The sequence below is a fragment of the Nomascus leucogenys genome, chromosome 15 (assembly GCF_006542625.1).
Source record: "Nomascus leucogenys isolate Asia chromosome 15, Asia_NLE_v1, whole genome shotgun sequence".
In the NCBI taxonomy this organism is placed as follows: Eukaryota; Metazoa; Chordata; class Mammalia; order Primates; family Hylobatidae; genus Nomascus; species Nomascus leucogenys.
This window is the reverse complement of record NC_044395.1, coordinates 18,360,734-18,386,633: the sequence shown is the minus strand read 5'-3', so window position 1 is coordinate 18,386,633 and position 25,900 is coordinate 18,360,734.

Here is a 25,900-nt window from a genome sequence, read left to right as displayed (position 1 = left end):
GATTTTTGTATTTTTAGTACAGACGGGGTTTCACCGTGTTAGCCAGGCTGGTCTCGATCTCCTGACCTCATGATCCGCCCGCCTCAGCCTCCCAAAGTGCTGGGATTACAGGCGTGAATCACCCTGCCTGGCCTACTGGCATTTTAAGTTGTAAATACAGTCTTCCATCAGAACTGTGGAACATTCAGCAACAATCACAACTCTTCATTTTCTTTAGTATTGAAACTTTTCCTACCTTCAACAGGATCCTGCTACCTCTGGGCTGCTGGCACTGGGAGAAGAGGGCAAAGTTCTTCTCTCTTTCTTGTGTTTCAGCAATCACACCCTGCTGTCAGCTCTAGACTCTGCATCATTGTCATCCCAATCAGAATGCCTTTTCCAGGTCACCAGCCCTCATGAACACCGCCAGACCCTTTTTGGGGAGTACAAGAATTCTTGGCTCTTTCCGAACCCCATACTAGGGTATAAGGATTCTAACAGGCTGCCAAGGACTCATCAGGCCTAGACGCCTGCAACCTCTGTTTCCACACTGCTTAAGTGTGGTCCTTATGTACACGAGGCTGTGCTCTGGGTGGTTAGACAACAGCTCTTCTCCTTGAGAACCCCCTTTCCCTCCAGCCTGTCTGGGCTGTTGTCTACGCTCCAGGCCATGGCCCAATGGGATGGAGCCCTAAGCCTCTTCCCAGGGACCCACAAATTTAAACTTGAACCAAGCTCAATTGTCCCTTCTCTACCCCCACTTCACCCCTTAGTTGAAATCTTATCTCTTTTTGGGCAGGGAAAGAGACTGTTCTTCACAGTCTGGTTTATGACTTAAAACCTATGCTCTGAGCCCTCTGGCTTTTGCTTTTGATATTTAAAGCCAAGCTTTTGAAATTCAAAAATACCCTTTTTTCTCTCAAGCACCTTGCCCTTAGAATTGAAATCTGTGGCTCTCAATACCATTGCCTCTACAATAGATTTACAAAAGGCTACTTAAGAGCTCAAAAGCCAGGAAAGGGACTCTTTGTTCTCTCTGCATGGTCCCCTACCCTAAGGGCAATGTATAGAGAAAGCCCTAGCTATAATTCAAATAGTGAGGCAGAGAAGCGAGAGGGTTAAAGGAATTGGAAAGGTGCTGAGTGTAATATCAAAATTTTACTGTGCAGCATTTATAAAATGCTGAGGTATGTTTCGGCAAGGCTCAAGTAGGTGTGGTTTTCATGACTCATTCCAGCCAAAGTATTAATAAAAGCAAAGCAATTGTGCCTTTATAAATATTGACACAAATAGTTGACAGGTAAGTTTATTATGTTTATTTATGAGCATAACTTTTTAAAAATTATCTAAGAATTTCTGCAATGTGCAGTTTTAAATACATTACTTGTTTTATAATTGAAAGAGCACATAAAAGTAGTTCTAACATCCACACATATATGGTACAAGGGAAAAGGTAATTTTTCCCTCCCCCTCTGAAAGTTCAAGCCTGCTGAAATGAACTAACAATAGACAGATTATCAAGCGAAAAGACACACAAATGTGTTAATGTGCATGAGAACAGAAGCATACATAATATGAGATTCAAAGAAGGGCCAGGTGGTTGAGGCTTAAATATCCTCCTCATAGGAGAGATGGAAACTGGGGATGGAGGAAATTTTGAGGAGTAGTAAATGAATTTTCAGGGAAATTGAATGAGCACAAAGAACAGACAATGGCTTGGGACAAAGTTCTGAGCTCTGGAGGAGGTGGTGAGAGGGCGAGGGGCAGAACTTCGCTATGAACAAAGGTTGTCTTATTATGCTAATAGAGTCTCCCGGGTAATCTCTCAGAAGAATTGATGATAAGTCTGTCTGGGTGTGGTGACAACTTCGAGTCTTTTCTCTTCTCCAGCAGTTAGTCTTTCCTGGTTATTTGATGAGATTCCCAGGGAGGGGATCTTAAGACAATTGCGTTTTTTTCTTTATATTTATTTATTTATTAACAGAGTCTTTTTCTGTCATCCAGGCTGGAGTGCAGTGGTATGATCACAGCTCTCTGCAGCCTCAGCCTCAACCTCCCAAGCTCAAGCGATCCTCCCACCTCAGCCTCCCAAGTAGCTGCGACTACAGGCATGAGCCACCACACCCAACTAATTTTTGTATTTTTTGTAGAGATGAGGTTTTGCCATGTTGCCCACGCTGGTCTCAAACCCCTGAGCTCAAGTGATCCACCTGCCTCAGCCTCCAAAGTGTTGGGATTACAGTTGTAATCCACCATGGCCAGCCTATTGCATTTATTTTGGGAAAAGTCTTCCTTAGTCAGATAAGGGAACTCCCAGAGATAGCCCCTCCCTGCATTTAGTAAAGTGGGAGGAGAGAAACAAGAGATGGTGAGAAAGTCCTTGGTTCTGAGACAGCTTCTAAGGCCTTCCAGTTTCCTTTAATTCAAAAGTGCTCAGCAAGCCAAAGTATCACACTTTGGGATATCGTTCTCTGTGCCCCAGCAATGGTGTCAAAAAATAAAACCAGAGCAGCAAAGAAGTGAAAGTAGTGAAGACAAGTTTTATTTAGCACTATTGCAATAGGGGAAGAGAGACCATGGTATAATACTAGGGTCTATTCTGAATACACCAGGGATACATAGGGATTTACAGCCAGTGAGGAAGGGGGCCAGTGGATAGAAAATTGCTAAGAAGAGTCACAAAGTTCAGGAGAGTTTTTGGCTGAACCAACCTAACAGGATTTCTGCTGAAGGCAGGACAGTGTGATCAGATAACAAGGGTGGGGAGTGAAGAATTGTGATCAGGTATCAAGGGTGATCAGGTATAGAGGGTGGGAGATTCTTGCTAAAGTGCCTTGGCAGCTTTATTTGCTAAAACTGAATTTTACAAGGAAGGGCACACATGTTCCTGGGAGAAGCTTCAGAAGCCTAAGTCTGGCCATGCTAAGAGTCTTTCTCAGAGGGCAACAATTTTGATGATGGGCATGCAGAACATGCTTCCCCAAAATATGGCACCTTGGCATTTGAGAAAACAGCAGAAGCAGGAAGGTCACTCTTACCTTCCTCTTGCCCCTTCTCCCCTGAAGCAGGCCATAAAAGTTAGCTGACCTTTCTCTGAATTAGGTCATAGGAACCTCAATGTCCTTATCTCTGAACACACAGGGACACAGAGGAGAATCTGAACAATCAGGTCTTGATAAATTCTCCCCAATTTATTATCATTAGATCATACCCACTTTGTCCAATGCATAACTGTCTGCTCTTCACCAAACCTAATCATAAAAGTACACAGGTTTCCCATTTCTTTGGCTCTTTATTTCTGAAGATTTCCATGTCACGTAAAACATATTAAATCATAAAAGAAACTTTGTTATGCTTTTCTCCTGTTAATCTGCTATTATAGGTACCTCAGCTGTGAACCTTCTAATGGGTGAAGAAAAGATTATTTTCCCCCCCACACTGACAAATGTGCAAAAGAAATTCAGTGGAGTAGTCTTCAACAAATGGTACTGGAACAATTGGATATCCATAGCCAAAAATGTAACTTCAATCCACACATCCCACCATATACAAAAATTAATTCAGAATGAGTCACAGTCCTAAATGTAAAATCTAAAACAATAAAACTTCTAAAAGAAAACATAAAAGAAGATCTTTGTGACCTGGGGTTAGGAAAAGACTTCTCAGATATGACATCAAAAACACAACCCATAAGGCCGGACGCGGTGGCTCACGCTTGTAATCCCAGCACTTTGGGAGGCCGAGGCAGGCGGATCACAAGGTCAGGAGATTGATACCATGGTGAAACCCTGTCTCTACTAAAAATACAAAAAAATTAGCCGGGCGTGGTGGCGGGCGCCTGTAGTCCCAGCTACTCAGAGAGGCTGAGGCAGGAGAATGGCGTGAACCCGGGAGGCGGAGCTTGCAGTGAGCCGAGATTGTGCCACTGCACTCCAGCCTGGGTGACAGAGCGAGACTCTGTCTCAAAAAAAAAAAAAAAAAAAAAAAAAAAAAAAACACAACCCATAAAAGAACAAGTTAATTAATTGGCCTTCATCAAAATTAAAAACTCCTGCTCTTTGAAAGACACTATTGAAGGAAAAGACATGCCATGGATGGGGAGAAAATCTTAGAATATATCTGTAAAAGACTTACCCAGGATAAATACAGAGCTTTAAAAACTCAATGATAAAACAAATAACAATTTTTTTAATGAGTAAAAGATTTGAAGACATTTACCAAAGGAGACATATGGATGGAAAACAAGCAATAAAAATGAATGGTCAACATAATTACATAATTATCAACATAATTAATCATTACAAAAATGTAAATCAAAGCCACAATGAGATACCACTTCATATCTATTAGAATGACTAACATGAGAAAAGGTGACCATGTGAAGTGTTGGTAAGAAACTCTCATAAACTGCTGGTGGGGCTGTAAAAAACCACTTTGGAAAACAGTTTGACAGTTTCTTATAAAGTTAAACATACACTATATTAGTTGGTTCTCACACTGCTATGAAGAAATGCCTGAGACTGGGTACTTTATAAAGGAAAGTGGTTCAATTGACTCACAGTTCCGCATTGCTGGGGAAGTCTCAGGAAACTTACAATCGTGGCGGAGAAGCCAGGATCTTCTTCACAGGGCAGCAGGATGGAGTGAGTCCAAGCGGGGGAAATGCTAGAAGCTTATAAAACCATCAGATCTTGTGAGACTCACTCACTATCATGAGAGCAGCATGGGAAAAACTGCCCCCATGATCCAATCACCTCCACATGGCCTCACCCTTGACACATGGGGATTATAGGGATTATAATTCAAGGTGAGATTTGGGTGGGGAGATGGAGCCAAACCATATCATACACCTACTATGTGGTTCAGCCATTTCTTTCTTAGGTATTTCCCCAACAAAAATAAAAATACATATCGATACAAAGACTTTTCCATGAATGCTCATAGCAGCTTTGTTTGTAATAGCTCCAAACTGGAAACAATCCAAATGTTCATCAACTGGAGAAGAGATAAACAAACTGTGGTATATCCATATAATGGACTACTACTCAGTAATTAAAAGGAACAGACTATTGATCCAACATAACGTAGGATAAATCACTTACACTAAGTGAAAGATGCCAGATGAAAAAGAATACACACTGTATAATTGCATTTATATAAAATTCTAGAAAGTATAAACTAACCTATAGTGACAGAAAGCAGATCAGTGATTGCCTATGGGGAGAATGGGCAAAAAGGGGTAAAGAACAGGGAGAAGGGATGGATTACAGAGACATGGGGAATTTTTGGGGGGTGATAAATATGTTTATTACTTAATTATGATGATAATTTCATAGGTATATAGATATGTCAAAACCCACCAAATTGTATATTTTAAATACATATCATTTATTGCACATCAATTATACTGCAATAAAGTTGTTAAAAACATGTGTGTATAAAAACTACATGTGTTTCTGGGTCGGCTACAGAGGCAAACTTCTAACACAATCTGCCTACCTTTCCAAACCTGAACTTAGGCACACCAACTACATGTAGACCTCTCAAGGATTTGGTTGTTATACTCATTAAATGTTGTACCTGTCAGGCCTCTGAGCCCAAGCTAAGCCATCATATCCCTTGTGACCAGCACGTACACATCCAGATGGCTGGTTCCTGCTTTAACTGATGACTGGTTCCTGCCTTAACTGATGACATCACACCACAAAAGAAGTGAAAATGGCCTGTTCCTGCCTTAACTGATGACATTATCTTGTGAAATTCCTTCTCCTGGCTCATCCTGGCTCAAAAGCTCCCCCACTGAGTACCTTGTGACCCCCACTCCTGCCCACCAGAGAACAACCCCCTTTGACTGTAATTTTCCTTTACCTACCCAAATCTTATAAAACGGCCCCACCCCTATCTCCCTTCACTGACTCTTTTCAGACTCAGCCCGCCTGCACCCAGGTGAAATAAACAGCCATGTTGCTCACACGAAGCCTGTTTGGTGGTCTCTTCACACAGACGGGCATGAAAGTACCTAAAATGAATCTGTTTTATTATCTGTGATTACCACAAAATATACAACTAATTTTTTTATTTTTTTGAAACAAAGTATCCCTCTGTCGCCCAAGCTAGAGTGCAGTGGCACAATCTCAGCTCACTGCAACCTCTGCCTCCCAGGCTCAAGTGATTCTCATGTCTCAGCCTCCCGAGTAGCTGGGATTACAGTTGCACACCACCACACCTGGCTAATTTTTGTATTTTTAGTAAAGACGGGCTTTCAACACGTTGGTCAGGCTGGTCTCAAACTCCTGGGCCCAAGTGATCTGCCCGCCTCAGCCTCCCAAAGTGTTGGGATTACAGGCATGAGCCACTGTACCCAGGATTAGTTTTTTAAAATGTTAATATTCAATCAGTATTAAGATCTATGAACCTGTGGCAGGTCCATCAGTAGGCATCTAATCCTGCACATTGTGTTTTAAATGATGGATGGGTAGGTAATCTCGGTGATATCCTTCACCTGTAATATACAGCCCAGCAAGGCTCCAGCAGCCCAAATTACTGAAGTCACTGAAAGCTGCAGGAGGAATAAGAAAAAGGAAAACTGTACTGGAAGGAGGCCAGGCTGGGGAAAGTGGGGAAGGTGAGAATGAGGTGGTGGGCCCCACATGGCCTGCAGAAATAATATAATAATAGTCCTAGTGGCTACAATAAATTGCATATGCAGTGCTTTACATATGTGATCTTGATTCATCCTTAAAACCCTAAGAAGTAAGTACTACTCTTAAACCCCTTAGAATATATGAGACTAAGGTCTGATAGAAAACTGAAATACCTTACGTTAGAAACTACAACGGCTGGAAGAGTGTTTCAAACCGTATGTTTCTTACTGTTGCTGTATCTAATTACCACTAATTTAGTGGCTTAAAACAACACAAATTTATCCTGTCCCACTTCTAGAGGTCAGAAGTCCAAAATCACTCTTATAGGGTCAAAATCAAGGTGTGGGCAGCACTCTGTCCCTTCTGAAGGCTCCAGGGGAGCATCCACTCCTTACCTCTTCAAGTTTCTATGGACTGCCAGCATTCCTTGGCTTGTGGCTACATCACTCCAATTTCTGCTTCTGTCACCACATGGTCTTCTCCTTCCTTTAACTCTACTGTCTCCATTTCATGAGGACCCTTGTGATTACATAGGGTTCACCTTGATAATTCAGGGTTACACACCCGCCCCCAACCCTAACCTCGAATGCTCAATTTAATCACATCTGCAAAGTCCATTTGACCATGGAGAGTAACATAGTCACAGGTTCTGGAGATTAGGACGCAGACGTCTTTGGGGTCATTACTCTGCCTACCACACCAACCCTGGCTGACACAACTCCTTCGATTGCCAATCAGTCCTCAGTCACCCTCCCTGTCCCATCTTCTCTCAATCCCCTCCCCAGTTTTACACTGTGGCCAGACCTCAACACCTGTCATATGCCATGTGCTTTCTCCCTGTCTTCCTCCCGGTGATTGCCCTCTGCTGAAACCCTCCTTCTTGTCCTCAGCAGATCCTCAAGACCTGCTGAAATCCTAGCCATTCTCCAAGCTTAAATGCCAGCTCCCTATGAAGCCTTTCCTAATCTCTAGCTGGGAGTGCTCTCTGCTTCCTGAGACCCCTGTGGCATTTGAGTAGCACATTTGGCTTTGTGCTGGGGTGGCTTGTGTAAGCTCTTCAGGCTGGAATCATGTGTCATTCATCTATGTATCCCCCACAGCCCACAACACAAAGCCTACACACAGGGGACTTAATGAGCATTTATTCAGCACCCGAGTGGATCAATAGATGGATACAAGCCAGGACCAGATGAAGCATCCTCTGCCTTTTAGCATCACAACGCACTGGTCCTCCCCAGAGCCCTCTGTGCATGTGGCCTGGCATGTCTCACTGCCAAGGTGGCCAGCACCGCCCCCAAGCAGTTTTGACTCTATCTGATGCCCACCACCAGGCTCAGCATGTTTGCTGAGAGCTGCTTTGGCTTGGAGCTTGAGCTGCATTGAACAGATGATGTATGTAAGGGAAGGCAGAAAGCAGGTGAGAGCTTTCACAGCTGAAGGGATCCAGTCCCTGCATTCCCATGGCCAAGGAGAGCAGAGCAAGGATGCTCAGCCTGGGAATGTGTTGTTTCTGACTGTTTCAGGCTCCTGGGCCAGCCCTTTCCTGCCGTGTGGGGGCCTGGTGTGTGCCTTTGCAGCTGGAACCACCCACCCCCGGAGACATGCTGCTGGACACTCACCGATCACTTTACAAAACCACTGGGTTCAAGGTAGCCAGTAAAATCATGCAGCGCTGACACCTTTATTTTACCTGCAAAAATCAGGGAGGGGAAGTTCCCAGTCACCATTTTCATCAACCCACATTTATTGATGCAGTGGGAAAGAGGCACCAGGCTAGAATCTGGCTCACCTACTCCCAACACCTGCACACACAAGTGCAAACAAGTGTGTGCATGCACATATGAATGTGTGTACACCTTTGTGCACACTGTAGCACATGTAGGGTTGAAAATAGAAACCCTCAGTATTCGTTAAGGCAAACCTAGGTTTCCATTTCCTATTGATTAAATCCATTGCTTTGGTGACCACCTCCTCTGGGGACAAAGGGGTTTCAGGCCTTTGTCCACAGAGGAGGTGGTCAGCAAAGCAATGGATTTAATCCTTTAAACTATAAGGCAATGAATCTCAAATAAAAATATTTGAAAAGTTTGTCCAAAGAATGTGTATTGGGGGCCAAGGAGTAGGGCATTGTTTTTGGCCAAGTGTTTTGCATTTGTCTGAGTGGTGATGCTATCTGTCCCCAGCTTGGAGTAGAGGAGAGATATAGATAAGAAAGAAGGAAAGGGCCAGGCCCAGTGGCTCATGCCTGTAATCCCAGCACTTTGGGAGGCTGAGACAGGTGGATCACTTGAGGTCAGGAGTTCAAGACCAGCCTGGCCAACATGGCAAAACCACATCTCTACTAAAAATACAAAAATTAGCTGGGCGTGGTGGCATGTGCCTGTAATCCCAGCTACTTGGGAAGCTGAGGCAGGAGAACTGCTTGAACCCAGGAGGCAGAGGTTGCAGTGAGCTGAGATCGCACCATTGCACTCCAGCCTGGGCAATAGAGTGAGACTCTATCTCAAAATTTAAAAAAAAAAAGAAAGAAGGAAAATGAGATCTTTTTAGAGCACTTTCCACCTTCGCATTTGTCAGATTTTCACATGTAGCTTGGAATCTTACAAATTTCTACCCTCAGTTATCTTTCATCTAATAGAACTTTTTAAATATGTGCTAACAGCAAACAGATGGATATTGGCTTGTCAGCTATTTGGGGCTTGGCATAACACTGCACCTTTCTCTCGAGATATTTGGCAGCAGCCACTGCCCTGTGGGACTGTAGAGTTGATCACTCTAAGCAGTGGACCAAGGCCACACAGATAGGCAGTAAACCCAATGGGCAAATCTAAGGGGCACCATTCGCACTGTGGCCGTGCAGAGTTGAATATTTGCTGTGAGCATTTTCCAGCAGGTGACAGTGATGTGTCTCCAGGAAGGAGTTCTGGTTTCTCATTTGCACCAGGCACCACATGAGCTGGGAAGGGTGCTGCAATATCCAGAGGGCCTGGTGCCCCTATGTCACCTTGGGTTCTTTCCTTTAGCGATATGGTGCTGGGAACACAAAGATGATCAGAGTGCCAGGCCATCCCAACCTGTGTCCATGTGACATATCCACTATGCTAGCCAGGCTTTGGCATAGAAAGTGACCTGGGTCTCACAGAGGCAAACTGAGCAGCTGCATGTGTTTTGACTTATATTCTGGACCCAGACTACATCTCGGTGTGGAGGAAAGAGTGGAGAGACAAATGAATGTCTTCCTTGCTGCTGTGTCCCAGAACCCAACAGAAAGGGTCCACGATATATATTATTGATGGAACAGATGGATGGATGGATGGATGGATGGATGAATGAATGATTCAACAGACACCCACCTATGAGTATGTGCTCTCCTGTCATTGGATATATTCTTCTTCTCTGGTCTTGAGAGAGAGAGAGAAACAGTAAAAAGCAACACCCAGGGACTTTTACCTCTGAAGGAAGGCAAGAACTGCCTAAATGAATTCACTGAAAAGATCTCCCACCAGGAAGCAGCCCCTGGAGAGTTCCCTTTCTGGGGAGCAAATCTCTTCCTTAATCACCACTTGCTGCTGCTCACTATTACTGCTTGCTGGTCCAGCTGTCTGTCCCACCTCTCAACAAAGTCTATTTACCAAGCCCATTTGCAAGTCTAAAATGTAATCACTGGCTTCCTCCTCAGAATATTAATATTCCAATAGGACTTCCCAGAGCCAGGCTGGAGCTCCTTGCAGGATTAGCTGGGTGTGGTCCCATCTGTCTCCTCCTACACCAATGCTGCTCAGCTCAAGAAATCCACAGATAAGACAGAAACCAGGCAAAGGCCTGGGCTATGACAGAGACACCTCTGCTGGGAATGACCAAGGTCAGCCTGGCCGTGAAAGAGTCTGGGCTTAGGAAAAAAGGCTGGGGGGTGGCAGGGGTTTAAGGTCAGGCCTCAGGAGCAGAGCTGACGCACCTAGAGCTCCCACTCTTACCTGCTCTGCTTGATACGATGTCTGCCTCACAATGTCTACACCTCTGCAGGCAGGTCTGCAGCCCGGGAGCTGCTGGGCTTAGTGGATAGTCTGGCTCACAAGGGGACTTAATAAGTACTCAATGAATAGAAGAGCTCTCAGCGACATGACTAAGGCAGAATCCCACTCATTTTTATTTGTCCTAGACCCACCTACTATTCCTTGCTGCAGCAAATGCTTTTTGAGCACCCACTACACATCAGGCACTGTGTTGGGTGCTGGGAATATACCAAAGAACAAAAAAGGCAAGGCCCTACCCTCGTGGAGTTCAGTCAAGTGGGAGACATAAATAAGCAAGGAGTCAATTGCAGTAGAGGGAAAAAAATGCACTGCTAGGGCTTGGATCAGGGACACCAAGCCTAATGCAAAAGGATTCCTGGAGGAAGTGGCCATTAAACTGAGGTTTGAAGGATGAGTAGGAGTTAGCAAGCAGGAGAACCAGCATGTGTAAAAGCCCAGAGGCCAGAGAAAGCCTGGTACTTTCTAACAAGTCAAAATTCAGGTTCACTAGAGCTGCGAATGGGAGAATGGCAAGAGAGGAGGATGGAGGGAGGCTGGTCTCCAAGAATCATGTTGTCAGCTATGCATGACTTTCACACTTTGTCCTGGGGTCAGAGGGTTACGCAGGGATGCAACAACAGAATTTGGGGAATATGTGAGGCCAAAGGAAGTAGGGGTTGGAGATTAGCAAGGGATAATGAGGATTTGGGCATCCTGGAAACCATTTCTGAGCATTTAAAACAAATTCTATCTTATTTGGTCTCCCCTAAGGGATGGGCACACAAGTATAAAAGAAGGTTACAGGGCCGGTGCAGTGGTTCACGCCTGTAATCCCAGCACTTTGGGAGGCCGAGGCAGGCAGATCACAAGGTCAGGAGATCGAGACCATCCTGGCTAACACGGTGAAACCCCATCTCTACCAAAAATACAAAAAATTAGCCAGGCGTGGTGGCACACGCCTGTAATCCCAGCTATTTGGGAGGCTGAGGCAGGAGAATCACTTGAACCTGGGAGATGGAGGTTGCAGTGAGCCGAGATCGCACCACTGCACTCCAGCCTGGGAGACAGAGTGAGACTATGTCTCAAAAAAAAAAAAAAAAAAAGGAAGGTTTCAGATAACCATCTCTCATAAACTTCACACTTCAAAAGGGTTTTCATGTCCACCTCCTCAAGTGATACTATCATAACGCAGAGGTCAGCAGAGTTACCCTCCACTTACAGATGAGGAAACTGAGACCCAAGGAGGCAAAAGACTCATTAGCTACAGCATCATAAACACGGTTGCACAGAGAGCTTTCAAGTTTCCTTATGCAGTCAGTTCCCTGTATCTGCAAGTTCCATCGTCAGATCCAACCAACTGTGGATTGAAAATATGGTATTCTCAGGATGTAAAACCCATGGATACCAAGGGCCAACTTCTCTTATCTGTGGGTTCTGCAAGACCCGTTGCAAGACTTGAGCATCCATGAATTATCCATGGTGGGGGTAGAGTGGTCCTGGAACAAATGTGATCATCACATAGATTAAGTAAGACTGTTAGTGTGTTTTACAGGTAAGGAAACCTAAGGTTAGGAAACTTGCAGAGCACTCTCCTGCCAGTGAATGACCACACAGATCCAGGTGGATTTCCACCCCACTTTGCTCCCTGCACAGGAAGAGGAGCCAGCCCTGAGGCCCTGAGAGCTGGCCCAGTACTCTTGGCGTGGCAGGCCACACAGCTGGAGAGAGAGACCCTCAGAAGCAGCCCTGCACAGAGCCTTGGGGGATCAAATAGAACCCTCAAAACATACAAAACTCTGAGGACTGACTTGAGTGAGCTGAGCACATATTCCAGGCCGAGCTGAAAGCCCTGCAGAGAGATCGCTGGGAATTCCAGACCCTGCACTCTCTTCCCATCCCTGCCTGGCTCCCTGCCTCCTAGAGCCGAGTCCCATGGCCTCCTAAGGAGGAGTAATGATGAGGCCAGCCCAAGGCCCAGCAGCTCCTCATCAGCTTCTGGAAGCTGGGCCTGTCCTGCTGAGGAGACAGGGCAGGAGCCAGCTCTCTCTGGCATGCTGCTTAGATAGGAAAAAAGTAATCTCACTCAGAAGGAACAGCAGTGGCAAACAGAACCCCCTGTCTGAGGGCCTTCTGCCCTTCCCCTGGTTTCTGTGTGTCTTCTCTGCTAGCAGTTTTTTTCCTGAGGAAGGGGAAGAGGCAGGGGAGTGGGTGCAGACTTGGAGATGGACGTTATTCTTTTCTAAAGAAGGTCTTTGTTGCTGTTATTTTCTACCTTCCTCCATGGGCCGAGAGCCCCTGCAGTGCCATGAGGGCTGCTCAGTGCCATGGAGACAATTGTGTTATCAAAGGGAGAGGATTATGGCTCTGGTGGGGAGGGAGGAGCAGGAGCACCAGCTGAGCCGGCGACTGACAAGAGAAGATGACAAGTCACTTAGGCCCCAGGTTGAGAGCCCGGTGGCAGGCAGGGAGATGCAGAGACAGGTCTTGTCAATTCTGAATGATTATCAGTGTCACCGGAAACAACAGTCTCTTTAAAAAGGAGTCATCCCCCTGAAGTGGGGGACACCTGAAACACAGCAGCTGGTGGGGGGCCAGGGGCGGGGGAGGATCGTGCAAATGGCAGAAGGCTGTCCCCATTACACATCACTGATGGAGGTGGGCTGAGAAAGGGACAAGTGGGAAGGAAGATGAGAGGCAGGCCTGCTGGCCAAGACAGAAGGAATTGGCCCTCCAGGTGGACAGGAAGGAGGTCCACAAGACTTGGGCAAGGTTTGAATAAGCCTGTATGTGGTAAGGACTTAATAAACAAAAGCTTTAAAAGAAAAAAAGTGGTAACTCTGAGAGTTCAGTCACCCAGGACATATTGTGAGCTCCCCTTATGCCCAGCACCATGCTAGGCAACTTGTAGGACACAGCAAAATAGTAGACGTGGCCCCAGCCTTCCCGATTGGCTGCAAATCCATGTGGGAATGACATAACCATGCCTGGCTTTTGTGGGGACTGGGTGGGCAGGAAGCGGCTAGGCTGCAAGAATCCTCAAGAGAATTCACAGCAGGAAAGAAGACAGAAGAAAGAATGGAAACAATCTACCTTATTTCTCGGGACCTCAGTTTCCTCATCTGTACAATGGAGAACCTTACACTCTAGACTTTCTAGGGTGCTACCTCAAAGGCACTCTGCTCACCTTTGACCAGGGTTTAGCCTCTTCTCCTCTTGTAGCAGCAGGGAGCAGTTCCTGACATCCTTATCTCCTGGAATATAAATGACTTGGGCCACGATTTATTACCAAGCAGAGGGAGAAAGAGAGCCATGTTGGTATCTTCGAGGCAACTGGTGGCATCTTCCAAGACTCCCCTGCAACCACTATCCCACCCCAGTACACCCAAAATAAATAGGGGAGACACATTTTCAGGGCTCTCCTGACACATCTAATGGATATCAGATGGGAGCGTCCGCATAGCAAATAGGAATGTAATCTACCCCCTCATTCAGCCAAATGGAAACAGCAGGATCTCCACGCTGAGCCTCTAGCTTCTGGCGGGTAACACGTAAAAGGAAAATGGAAACAGATTACAGTCAGTCTGATATCCAAATAACAAATAGGTATCCCGGAGAGAAATTTGTTTTATTGATGTTTGGGAAGAGATCCACTGATTTCCTTGTCTGCTCTGCCTTGCCACTTTAATTGAAGAAGGTGCTAGTTAACAGCTAAAGGAAAAATAAAATGAAAGGAGGTGCTTAATGCCTGGCACTCGCCTGCTGCCAAGCACATGCAATCAGGCGCACACGCCCGCACACACTCTGCAGTAAACTCCCTTCCTGACAACCCAAAGTATCAGTTGGAACTGACCATTGATTAGGCACAGTTCATTTTCCCCGGGGTTGACAGGTGTTGTAGGCCTTCGAGGCAGATGGATTGCAGGGGAATGGATCTGCCGCTGGGCCTGGAGCCATGGGCTGGGGCCTGGGGAATGTCAGGTTTCTGGAAGAAGCAGCTGAGAATCACCTGGGATGCAGGCCTGGGTGAGATGTGGCCACCCAGAGGCCAGGGAGGAGTGTTGAGGAGTTCACAACAAGCCTCACAAAAATCTTACCTTGGACCTCAAAGAAACAGAGGGAAAGGAAAAAAAATGAAACAAAATCATGGAAAGAAGGCAAAGAGCTGAAAGGAAAGGAAAGAAGAAAGGGTATAAAAATACCCTGGCTGCTGCATTCTCATCAGGACCATGATCTACATCTGAAGATGCCAGGTAGGAGGGGAGACTTCTGTGATACTATAAATATAGTTTATAGGTTTTGGTTTATCTTTATGACACACCCAATAAATAATTTACTGGTCAGTAAAAGATCAAAGAAACTGCTAGAACTGCAGCCTGAAACATCAACACCTCTGATGTTTATATGGAAGCTATACCAACCCTGCAAATGTACAGCTTGATGGGATAAGTTTATGACTGTATGCCCTGGTCTCCAAAAGGTAGACATTTTAAGAAAACAAAAGAAACAAAACACCGGGGCAAATAGACATAAGAACAGACATAATAAGAACAGAGCTGTAACAGAGAGTGTGCCTGACACCACAGGGGTTTGTAGTAGTAACTGTGGGAAGTTGTCATGAACTCAGTCCCACCCCACCCCTCATCTGCCACAGGGAACCCTTAGAAGGGATATGAATATTTGTAAAAGTCAACAAAATGTATGTGATTAACGTTTTGAGAAGTCGCTGGAGAGAAACTCAAGGTCTGGTGAGTCAATGGCCCCCAGATTCAATCAAGGTAACACAGGCATTTTCCCAGGAAGACTGGATGTGACCATAATTAAGATTCTGGGATTCCCTGGGGAAAAGACTGTAATGATCTGGCTTTATCCCAGAGCTCAGGCCACATGTTTATGTTCTGTCTTCCAACTCCCTGCAAAACAGCCCTTCTTTAGTCACCTTGGGCCTTGGGATATGCACACCGGTGATAGATCCGGGAAAGAGGCCTTGGGGCTGTTCCAGCAGGGAATCCCAAGTCCCAGGTAGGAAGAAGGCCAAAGCGGGGCCTCTAAAGCACAACCCCAGAGCAAGGACCCAGTTACCTAGGTCTTCGAGTGGTAGCAGCCTGAAGAGCAGGTGTTTACTGGTGTTCATCCAGCACTGGCAAATAGGGAGAGACACAGACTGACAGAGGTATTCTGCATTTGCAGCGGTGAGAAGGGAGTCATCAGTTCATGGGGGCCTCACCTTGCATCTGAAAAAAGCAGCCCCTAATCCATGCTCACCTTTGGACTGTTCATTCACTTTCCTTATTGTTTTTGTTAAAGAAGTACTCCACATAGCAGATAGAAGACTTCTGTCCACTGAAAAGGAACAGAATTCCTTCTTTGTAAATTACTCCTCTGCAATTTTTCTTTCCTTTTTCGGGGGGTGGGGAGGATGCAGAGTTTCGCTATTGTCACCCAGGCTGGAGTGCAATGGCAAGATCTTGGCTCACTGTAGCCTCCACCTCCCAGGTTCAAGCAATTCTCCTGCCTCAGCCTCCTGAGAAGCTGGGATTAGAGGCATGCACCATCATGCCCAGCTAATTTTTTTAGTAGAAAGGGGTTTTCACCATGTTGGTCAGGCTGGTCTTGAGCTCCTGACCTCAGGTGATCCACCTGCCTTGGCCTCCCAAAGTGCTGGGATTACAGGTGTGAGCCACCACATCCAGCCTCCTCTGCAATTTTTCATCAGTCTTTTGTGAGTCTGATTAGCATGAGTCACTCCCCTTGAGCCCAATCACCTGGGTACCCTCATCTCTCCCTCCCTATATTTTAACAGGGCCACTGTTATCATTTGGGGTGCAGTGAGTGTTTGTTGTATGGCCTGTCTTATTCATTGTAGAATGTTAACATCCCTGGTCCCTATACACTGATTTTTGGTAGCCAGTAACTGCCCTTCGTCACTGAGACCATCAAAATCTCACAGACTTCCAAGTACCATTGTTCCAGCGTGTAACACCACCTTCCTAGTGGGGAGTCATTGCTCAAACATCTAGGGAAAAAAAACCTGCATATAGCCATGAAAGATCAGGAGACACAGAGGCTGGGAACACACAGACAGGACACATCCGACACATGCAGAAATGGGGAAAAGAAAATAAACCTCGGGAATAGCCAGGACAATTTATGATACATGTCACACACTCCTATAAGATTCAACCAGAATACTAGCATTTTGCTCTTTCTCTCCATGGGAGAGAGGGCTGAAGACGGCTGCCACTCGCCAGAAGATGATCGGCCATTTTCTCAGTCCATTAAGGCTGCCCCAAGAATCCCTCTGGGATTTGGAAACCTGTTAAAATGAAACTGTCACCAGAGCTGTGTCTCTTTTACCCCATCACCCTGGCCTTCTCCTACTTCCATAGCCATCCTATCCCTAATGGAAGCCAATGCTGATAGATTGGTGGCAGGTTGCTTTGCTGTCTTCCTGAGTGGCTTCCCCCCCGGCAGGGGTGGGTGGCAGCTGCTGCTGTGGGGCCAGCACGATTGTCAGACTGTAAATGAGCTCACCAGCAGCTTCATTCATTAGAGTGACTCCATCTAGTGCTTCCCACCCAGGCTGCAGCCTGTGCTAGGCTGACTCACAATGGAAGGTCTCTCTGTGCCTACACTTGCCCCTTCTCCAACTGTCAGGAGATGAGGAAAGCATTCTGGCCTTTCTCCTGCCCTCCCAGTGCTCAGCTTCAGGAGTGTCCTGTCGAAGAGGGTAGAGGCAGGAGCCCTCCAGGGCCCCAGGCAGGTCTCTTTCTTGCCACTGTAAAGAGGGGACAGAGGACTTGCAGAAGACGACGGAATCTCTCTGCACCCTTTCCTTGCCAGCTTTCTCTTTCAGTGACACCAACCTTGCATGTCCCTGTATCACAGCTCCTGTGCCTGCATCCCTACACACACATCTGATCTAGGGCCCAAGCACCCAGAATTCCCCAAGGATGCTGAGTGGAGGGCCCCACGTGGAGTGTAGCATGTGACCAACAACCAAGCTACCTGGGTCCCTTCCCCCATTGTCCCTAAAACTAAGAAGGAGAGCCCTTTCCAGCCGGGACCTTGGGAACTCAGCTCTGCCTCCACAGTTTGTCTCTGTTCCCCTCCTCATCTCTAAAACAAATCAACTCTGGCTTTCTCTCCCTGTTATTCAGAGTGCAAGAAACTACTTCACTGCAGACTCTGGAACCTTGGGGTATGAACCACACATAAGTATACAGCACGGAGATGGATAATTAGTATCTTTACCATTTACAGAGCATCCACCGCCACGTGCTCTATACCAAGTTCTTTAAATACATCATTTTAGTTGATCCTAACAGCAATCCTGTTAGTTAGGTGCTATTATTATTCCTTATTTTAAAAGCCGAGTCAACTGAGGCTCAGAGAGGTTAAAAAAATTTGCCAAGGGCCACATGTGTGCAATAGTCTACTCTATGGAGTGCAGTACATAGAGACTTAATAAATACTTGACAAATGAAACAGTGAATTAAATGCTCAACTTTGTCTTCAGTGATTCAACCTTCTAACCCCACCCTGCAGCCAAACAGGGCTAGCTAAGCTATTTGTTTATTCGATAAATACTTATTGAGCACTTACTCAATTTTGTTCACTGCTGTGAAGGGGTACAAATAAGCAGTCATTGAAAAAGTTAATGGAAACATTCAACTCATAAAAAGTTACCAACATTTAACGTTAACTTGAATTAATTTCAAGGTTATCTGTTTCCACTTTCGGCAAATTAAACATTAGTTAAATGGTGCATAACTAGTTGACGACTATAGAGTAATGTAGCAAAAAGAACAGTGGATTTGAAGTCAAGTGTCCTGGGTTCCAAAACCTTACCAGTTCCCCTAGTAAATGAACGTAGGCAAGACAATGAACCTTGCAAGCTTCTGTCCACATCTCTACGCTGAGGCTGAGCATATTCCTACCTTCCCACCTTCACAGCATCATGGTTATAAGCACTCAGAGGGAATGCTCATGGCAGCAAGATTTATAAACCTTAAAGCTCCAGAAATGCATGAGATGGTATTCTTTTTTGAAGGTTGGAAATTAGTCAATTGACTGAGTATTTAAATTTTTTTTGAAAGCAATAATGGGCAATTTGTTCATAAGCACATAAATATACTTGAAGCTTACCCTCAAAACAATTCATTCTTTCCACATAATTTGCAGAATGACAATATAACAATGTTGCTAGACTACCATGGCAAGGATTTTTTAATTTGATGTTAGCAAGAAAGGAAACCATAATTAAATAAGGCAGGACAGTGATACTGGTTTTGTGCCAATAATCCAGCCATTGGGTTTGCATCTCATTTTCAATAGTGCTCACACTTGGTGGTGTTTTACAGAAACCAGGCACCTTTCTTTCAGTCCAGCCACAGTACAAGCTCCCTGGGGACAAAGACTTATCTCCACTGTCTTGCTATTCTTAACACTTCCCACAGACAAGCACAGCACCTTGCTGAAAGAAAACAGTAAATGAGTGTTTATGGCATACACCTGAATAATAAAGGAAGCTTGAATTAGGATTGCATTCAACCAAGAGTGCCAAAATCTTCATGTTCAGGGTTGAGATTTGGTTGAGCAATCATTCAGGGAAAAGAAGCAAAGAAACAAGGCTTATATCTTTGCGGGTGTGATGGTTAATTTTATGTCAACTTAACTGGGCTAAGGGATGCCCAGAGAGCTAGTCAAACATTCCTTCTAGGTGTGTCTGTGAAGATGTTTCCAGAAGAAATTAGCCTTTAACTCAGGAGACTGAGTACAGATCACCTCACCAATGTGGGTGGCCCTCATGCAGTCCATTGAGGGACTGAATAGAGCAAAAGGAGGAGGAAGGGTGAGTTTGCTTTCTGCTTTAGCTGGGACATTCATCTTCTCCTGCCCTGGAACGTCAGTGCTCCTGGTTCTCTGGCCTTTGAACTCAGTCAGGGCCTTAAATACCATTGGTTCCCCTGGTCCTCTGGCCTTCAGGCTTGGACTAGAACTAGTCCACTAGCTTTCTTGGTTCTCCAGCTTGCAGATGGCAGATCATGGGACTTCTTGGCCTCTATAATCCCTTATAATAAATCTCTTTCTCTGTATATCCTATTGATTCTGTTTCTTCAGAGAACCCTGACTAATATGGGGGGGGGTGGGGCGGCAGGTGTAAGGCAGTTACAGCAGATATTCTGAGCTTGTTACATTTCCGTTGGCAGTTGTAAGTCTAATAACATAATACTCATTGAGTGCTTCCCCCTTGTCTGGCACTGTTTACCTCATCTAATTCTCAGGCCAACTATGAAGTATAATACAGGACTATTATTAATCCTGCTTTACAGACGAGAAAACAAAGGCACAGCAAGATCAAGAATCTTGAACCCCCACCACCCCCACCATGCCAAAAAACATCCCACAAAACCCACAGCTAATAGTAGGCTGATTCAAACGAACCCCAAAGCCCCACATTCTTAATTGCTGTGTATACTGCCTAGAGATGTAGCACGTAGCACAAATGTCTTCTTGCTTGCTACTCAAAATGAGATTGTTCTCCAACTTTCACAAAAGGCGAGGGCCAATAAAGAATGATGATTCTTTTTAAAAAATCCAGGTAAGTCCACATTTGTCAGAGAATGATGAAACTGAGCAGCATTTGGCTTTTGGCCAGAGTTGGTACGCTCGTCTTTCTAACTGTCTGTGACTGATCCAAGTTGCCCCAATGCTGACTTAATTTTGCAAATGTACAAGTATACTAGAGACAAGGTAGGTGTCAGCGCTGCTGCGCAAACTGGCAAGAGATTTTCTGTGGTTGGGAGTTTCTATTTCTTCCAGGCATGAACAAAGTGCAATGTGGGAGCTGAACACAGGAGAAATTATCTGGCTTGTTACCAAGAATTTTTAATAGCAGCATCCTTCAATTTCTCTCCTGTGGCTTAACCCAACCCCAGGAGGAGAAGAATACCTGGCAAGCCATGAATCTTGCTCCGAAGGCCACATTCTGTAGCCATAGGTTGAATGAGGACCCGTGGCATTTGTAGTTCCTAATAGACCCAACCTCGTGGAGGACTTGTATACTCAGGCTCTCAAACAAGAGTTTCAGAAAAACATATACCAATCCACACTGAAGATCTTGAATGAGTAAATGAGTGAATGAGTGAATATCATTTATGAGCTCCAAGCAGCCTACTTCTCAAAATGTTTCAAGTCTCTAACTTTTAAGCAAGTTCAAGGTACTTTTTAAATTGTTGAATTTAAATATTGACCATTATTTACATACAAGGATGTCATAGGTAAGACATTAACCTTTTGGTTCATTAGTTATTGTTTAATTCTTACACCTGCAGTTGTGAACTTTAGGGTCTGACCAAAGGAGAATGAGCCTACTAGGAAAAATGAGACATAGACACAAATAATCTCAATTCAAGACATCATGTGATAAGTGCCACATGTACAGAGTAATGACCCGAGGGAAAGTTTGCTTCTAGATGGGCAATCAGAGAAGACTTCATGGAGGAGGGTACCTTGGAAAGGAACTTGAAGAATGAGCAGGAATCTACTAGGTAGATTTGGAGGGGAACAGAAGGAAAGAGAAAAGATACAGCTCAAGACCCAAGACTGAGAATTGGGTTCATGGAATAAAAACTGGACCAGTTTAACTTAAGCATGAAGTTTATGTGGGGAGATTAGTGGGAGATAAGATTAGAAAAGTAAATTGGGACCAGGTTGTGCTGAGCTTTGAATGTCACGGTAAGGCTTATGGGGTTTATTCAGGATACAACGGGGAGCCATTGAAGGTTACTGAGCAAGGAAGAGAAATGATCACATTAGTTTGCTCCTTGTCTCTGGTTTTTGAGAGCATATGATCTTTTCTGGCAGATACAGTGCATAGCCAAGACTGAAGCCAAAACTACTCTCCCAGGCAGCCCCTAACCTGGCTGTGCTTCCCGCCTGCTCTTCATGCCCAGAAGGCTCTCGAACAGTCCCCTTTCTGGGCATGCGGCCTGGGTCAGCTTCCCTGAGCTGTTCTCTCTAACTCTTGCTTTATTGAACACACTCCATGGTTTGGAAACAAGGCTACTGATTCTGCTGCAGCAAAAATTCAATAACAGCAAACCTTTCTCTGTTCCCAGAAAAATAAGTTAATTGATGATTGCCTTAATTGTAAATTTTTCAACTATAAACTTACTTTTAACTATTGGCCTCTGCTATGGCTTGGCTCTAATATAATCTAGTATGAGCTGCTATTTGATTTAGCACAAAATTATATTTTTAATTAGCCCAGGCTTTGAAGTTGGGCCCATCTGGATAGAAATCCTTGGTCCACCATTTACTAGCTCTGTGACCTTAGGCAAATCAATTGCCATTTCTGAGCCTCAATACACTCATCTGCAAAATGTGGGCAATTATGCCCCTCCCACCCGGTGTTGTGAGAATTAAATGAGATTAAACACATGTGTAGTACCTAGCCAAGTGGCAGCCGGTTTGAAGTACTCAACAAGTATTCTCTCTTCCTGTTTCCACTCCCACTCTTTTCCCTTCTCCCTCCCCTTAGACATGAGGAATGTGCTTTATGCCAGCGCTTGACTTAGCAGCATTTTGTGATGTTCTGCAAAGAGGGAGGCAGTGCTGGATGGTGGAAGCAGCATGTACTTCAGAGTAGGACAGACCTGGGTTCAAATTCTAGCAGCTCTCACTGGTGACATGACTTTGTACAAAGCATTTATCCTCTCCAAGCTTTAATCTCCTTCTGTGCAAGATAACACTGTATTAGTTTGGTTCTCCAGAGAAACAGAGCCAATAGGATATCTGCATATATACAGAGAGAAATATAAGAGGAGATTTATTATGAGAATTGGCTCACGATTGTGGAAGCTGAGAAGACCCACAATATGCTGTGTGCAAAGTGGAAAACCATGAAAAATAGTGGTGTAATTTAGTCCGAGTCTGAAGGCCTGAGAACCAGGAGCATCAATGTCCAAGGGCAGGAGAAGATGGATGTCCCAGCTCAAGCAGAGACCGAGAGAACTCCCCCTTCTTCTGCCTTCTGTTCTGTTCAGCCTCTCAAGGGATTAGACCATGCCCATCCACTTGAGTGAAGGTGATCTTCTTTACTCAGTCTACTGATTTGAATGCTAATCTCTTTCAGAAATGCCCTCACAGACACACCCAGAAATCATGTTTACCAGCTATCTGGGCTTCCCTTAGCCCACTCAAACTGACAAAGTCAACCATCACGAACAACTACCACGCACAGTGACCATGATGATTAAATGAGCTGGCACCTGCGATCCTTCTCAGCACCATGCCTCTCACACAGTAGGAGCTTGACAAATATTAGCCTTAGAAGCTTCTAGCAGCCAACCTGGCAAGTGTGAGCACCCCGGGACTCAGTCCTTTCCCCCCTCTTAAGCTCATTGCTCTTGACTCCTCTTTGTTCTTTTGTTCTTAATATTTTCTAGCCTCCTTGCATTCTACTGGCCCTGGAGGAGGTTGTCTTGGGTAATCATTTGGGTAATATTGTAATGGGTAATCATTTCATCACCCACAACAAACAGACCTGCCTTAGAATTGTGTCTCCATTACTCACAAGTCAAGTGACCTGAACCAGAGAGTTCATGCTTCCTCCTTGGATGTGTGTGCAAATCATATGAGAAAATGCAGGGAAGAGCTGAGGGCAGAGTCTGCACACAGCAGCCCTCGGGAGGGTAAGCCACACTAACTATCCATGGTGTGCTCTGTGTCTTTCCCCGACTCTGCACCCAGGTACATCAGCTCTGCCCTCAGTCACTGCCTCCTGGTCATCTTGGGCTCCTCTCCAAATTCATGTTCACTAAGTCCACAGCAGTGCTGATCCTTGCATCTAGAATCACAACAAAAATAAGGGTCCTTTTAAGGCACAACTGGAAGGGGTCCTCATTTCCTGGGGGAAGCCGGATGGGTCAGAGCCAGGACAAAAGGCCAGGCCAGTGAGCCCCAGCACTCAAGGTAACGCGGATGATTTCTTATCCTGTCTTTGTCCATTTTACTTAAAGCAAAGCTCATAGTCATCTCTCTCCATTAATCAAAGCAATTGTTATTTCTGCTAACTCACCCTGTGGACATTAATTAACTCTCTGCCAAGTATGGCCAGATACCATGGAAGTCAGTACCCCATGAGACAGGAGGGCTCTCAGAGCAGCACACCCCCAACATATGCAACAGAAAGCAGTGGCCATTTGTCCTCTGCTCCTGTGTCCCTGATGGCCCAGGCAAGCTGAGAACTTTGGCCTCTAAAAGGAAATTATCCTACCTTCCTAAAAACCAGAGGAATGCCTTTGCTGCTGAAAGGATTTCAAGTATTAAAATCATGACTTCTGCTTGTATTTGCCTTGCCTGTTTACAACTCACTGACCCCTACATCACCGCACCTATTAGAGTTGGAAGGACCTTAGAAAAAAGTCATCTGGCTTCTTCATTTCACTGCAAGGAAATGAGGTTTGAAGAGGCTGTGAGACTTGTTCAAGGTCATCAGAACTGCATTTGGCTGAGCCAGAATGAGATTTCAGGCCCCAGGGTTTCTTCCACAATTCTCTGGGAGGTCTCAGCCTCTACTCTGGAAGCAAGCACTGGCATGGAGTGGACTCTGAGTTTATCCATTTCTCAATTAGCATTTATTGAGCACCGACTGTGTGCCAGATGCTGTTCTGGTCACTCATATATATATTGTTTCATGGGATGATCTTGTCCAGTTTTGGATCCCTACCAGCAGTGGCACACAGTAGGTGCTCAATAAATGTGGATTTTGTCTTCTTTGCCTTGGGAGCCATGTTGTGGAGTTGAAAGAGAATGGGTTTTAGAGTCAGTCTGGGTTTGAATCTCATCCTTGTCAGCTTTTTGGCCTTTACCTTTCTAAGCCCCAGCTTCCATATCTCTAAAATGGAGATTACAACTAAGCTGGAGTACAGTTATAAGTTTCAAAGTTACTGTATGCAAAGAACCTGGTACTCATAGTAGGTGTCATTGGACCTGCTGTTATTGATATTGCTACTGTCTTCAAGGAGCTGACAATCTCAGAAGCTGACACATACCTGAACAATCACAAAGCAAAGCAGACTGTGGTACAAATCACAGGAAAGACCAGGGGTGAGCTAGGGAGGTTCCTGGGATAACGTTATGCCTGGGGATGATGGAAGGCTTCCTGGAACAGGGGCCATGCAATTGAAAGGAGTTGAACTGATTGATGTGGAAGGGAGCAGGGATGCAAACAGCAAGGCTACAGGTGAGGAGGCAAGAGGTACAGCAAGCGCTAAGGTCCAGGAGGGAAGGAATCTAGGATTTTTGGAAAACTGAAAGTTCAGGGGAGTGGTGGAAGATACATTTTGAAAGATAAGCAGGAGGCCAGAGGCGGTGGCTCATGCCTATAATCCCAGCACTTTGGGTGGCCGAGGCAGGCGGATCACGAGGTCAGGAGTTCGAGACCAGCCTGACCAACACAGTGAAACCCTATCTCTACTAAAAATACAAAAATTGGCCAGGTATGGTGGTGTGTGCCTGTAATCCCAGCTGCTCAGGAGGCTGAAGCAGGAGAATCACTTGAACCTGCGAGGCAGAGGTTGCAGTGAGGTGAGATCACGCCACTGCACACCAACCTGGGTGACAGAGCAAGACTCCGTCTCAAAAAATAAATAAATAAAAAATAAAAGAAAGATAAGCAGGAGCCAAATTGTGGCAACAAAAGATTGGGGATCTAATTCTGCTGGGAGTGGGGAGTCATAGAAGTATCTTGAACAAGGTAATGATATGAAAAGAGCTAAGACTTCAAGTGAGCAAAGGAAGGCCCAGTGTAGGGAGGAACCTGGGGAGGGAAAGAAGAAACTGGATACAACACAAAAAGCGGGGGTAAAATAGGAGGACCCAGCCACAGACTGATGTAGCAAAGAGGGAGAGAGAGGTGAGGAGTGCAGGAAGTTGAGAGAATGGTGATGCCACTGATCTAAGAGGGAAAGTAACCAGTGTTGATTAGAGACACAGAGAAAGAGAAAACAGAAGGGTATCTTGAAAGGAGGCCCAGGGATACCTGTCCATGTGGAGAGATGAGTGGAAAGAAAGACACTGAAGATGCAGGAGAGAGAGGCTAACTGAGAGCAGGATCTTGGACAAGGCCAGAAGCCCCACTGGGGCCTTTGTCAGGACATGGAATGGGGAGTAGAAACACAAATGAAGACACAAAAGAACTTTACGTTGGAGAGAAGGAAGCTTGAATTTACTGATACTCTCATTCATTCCATCAACTTC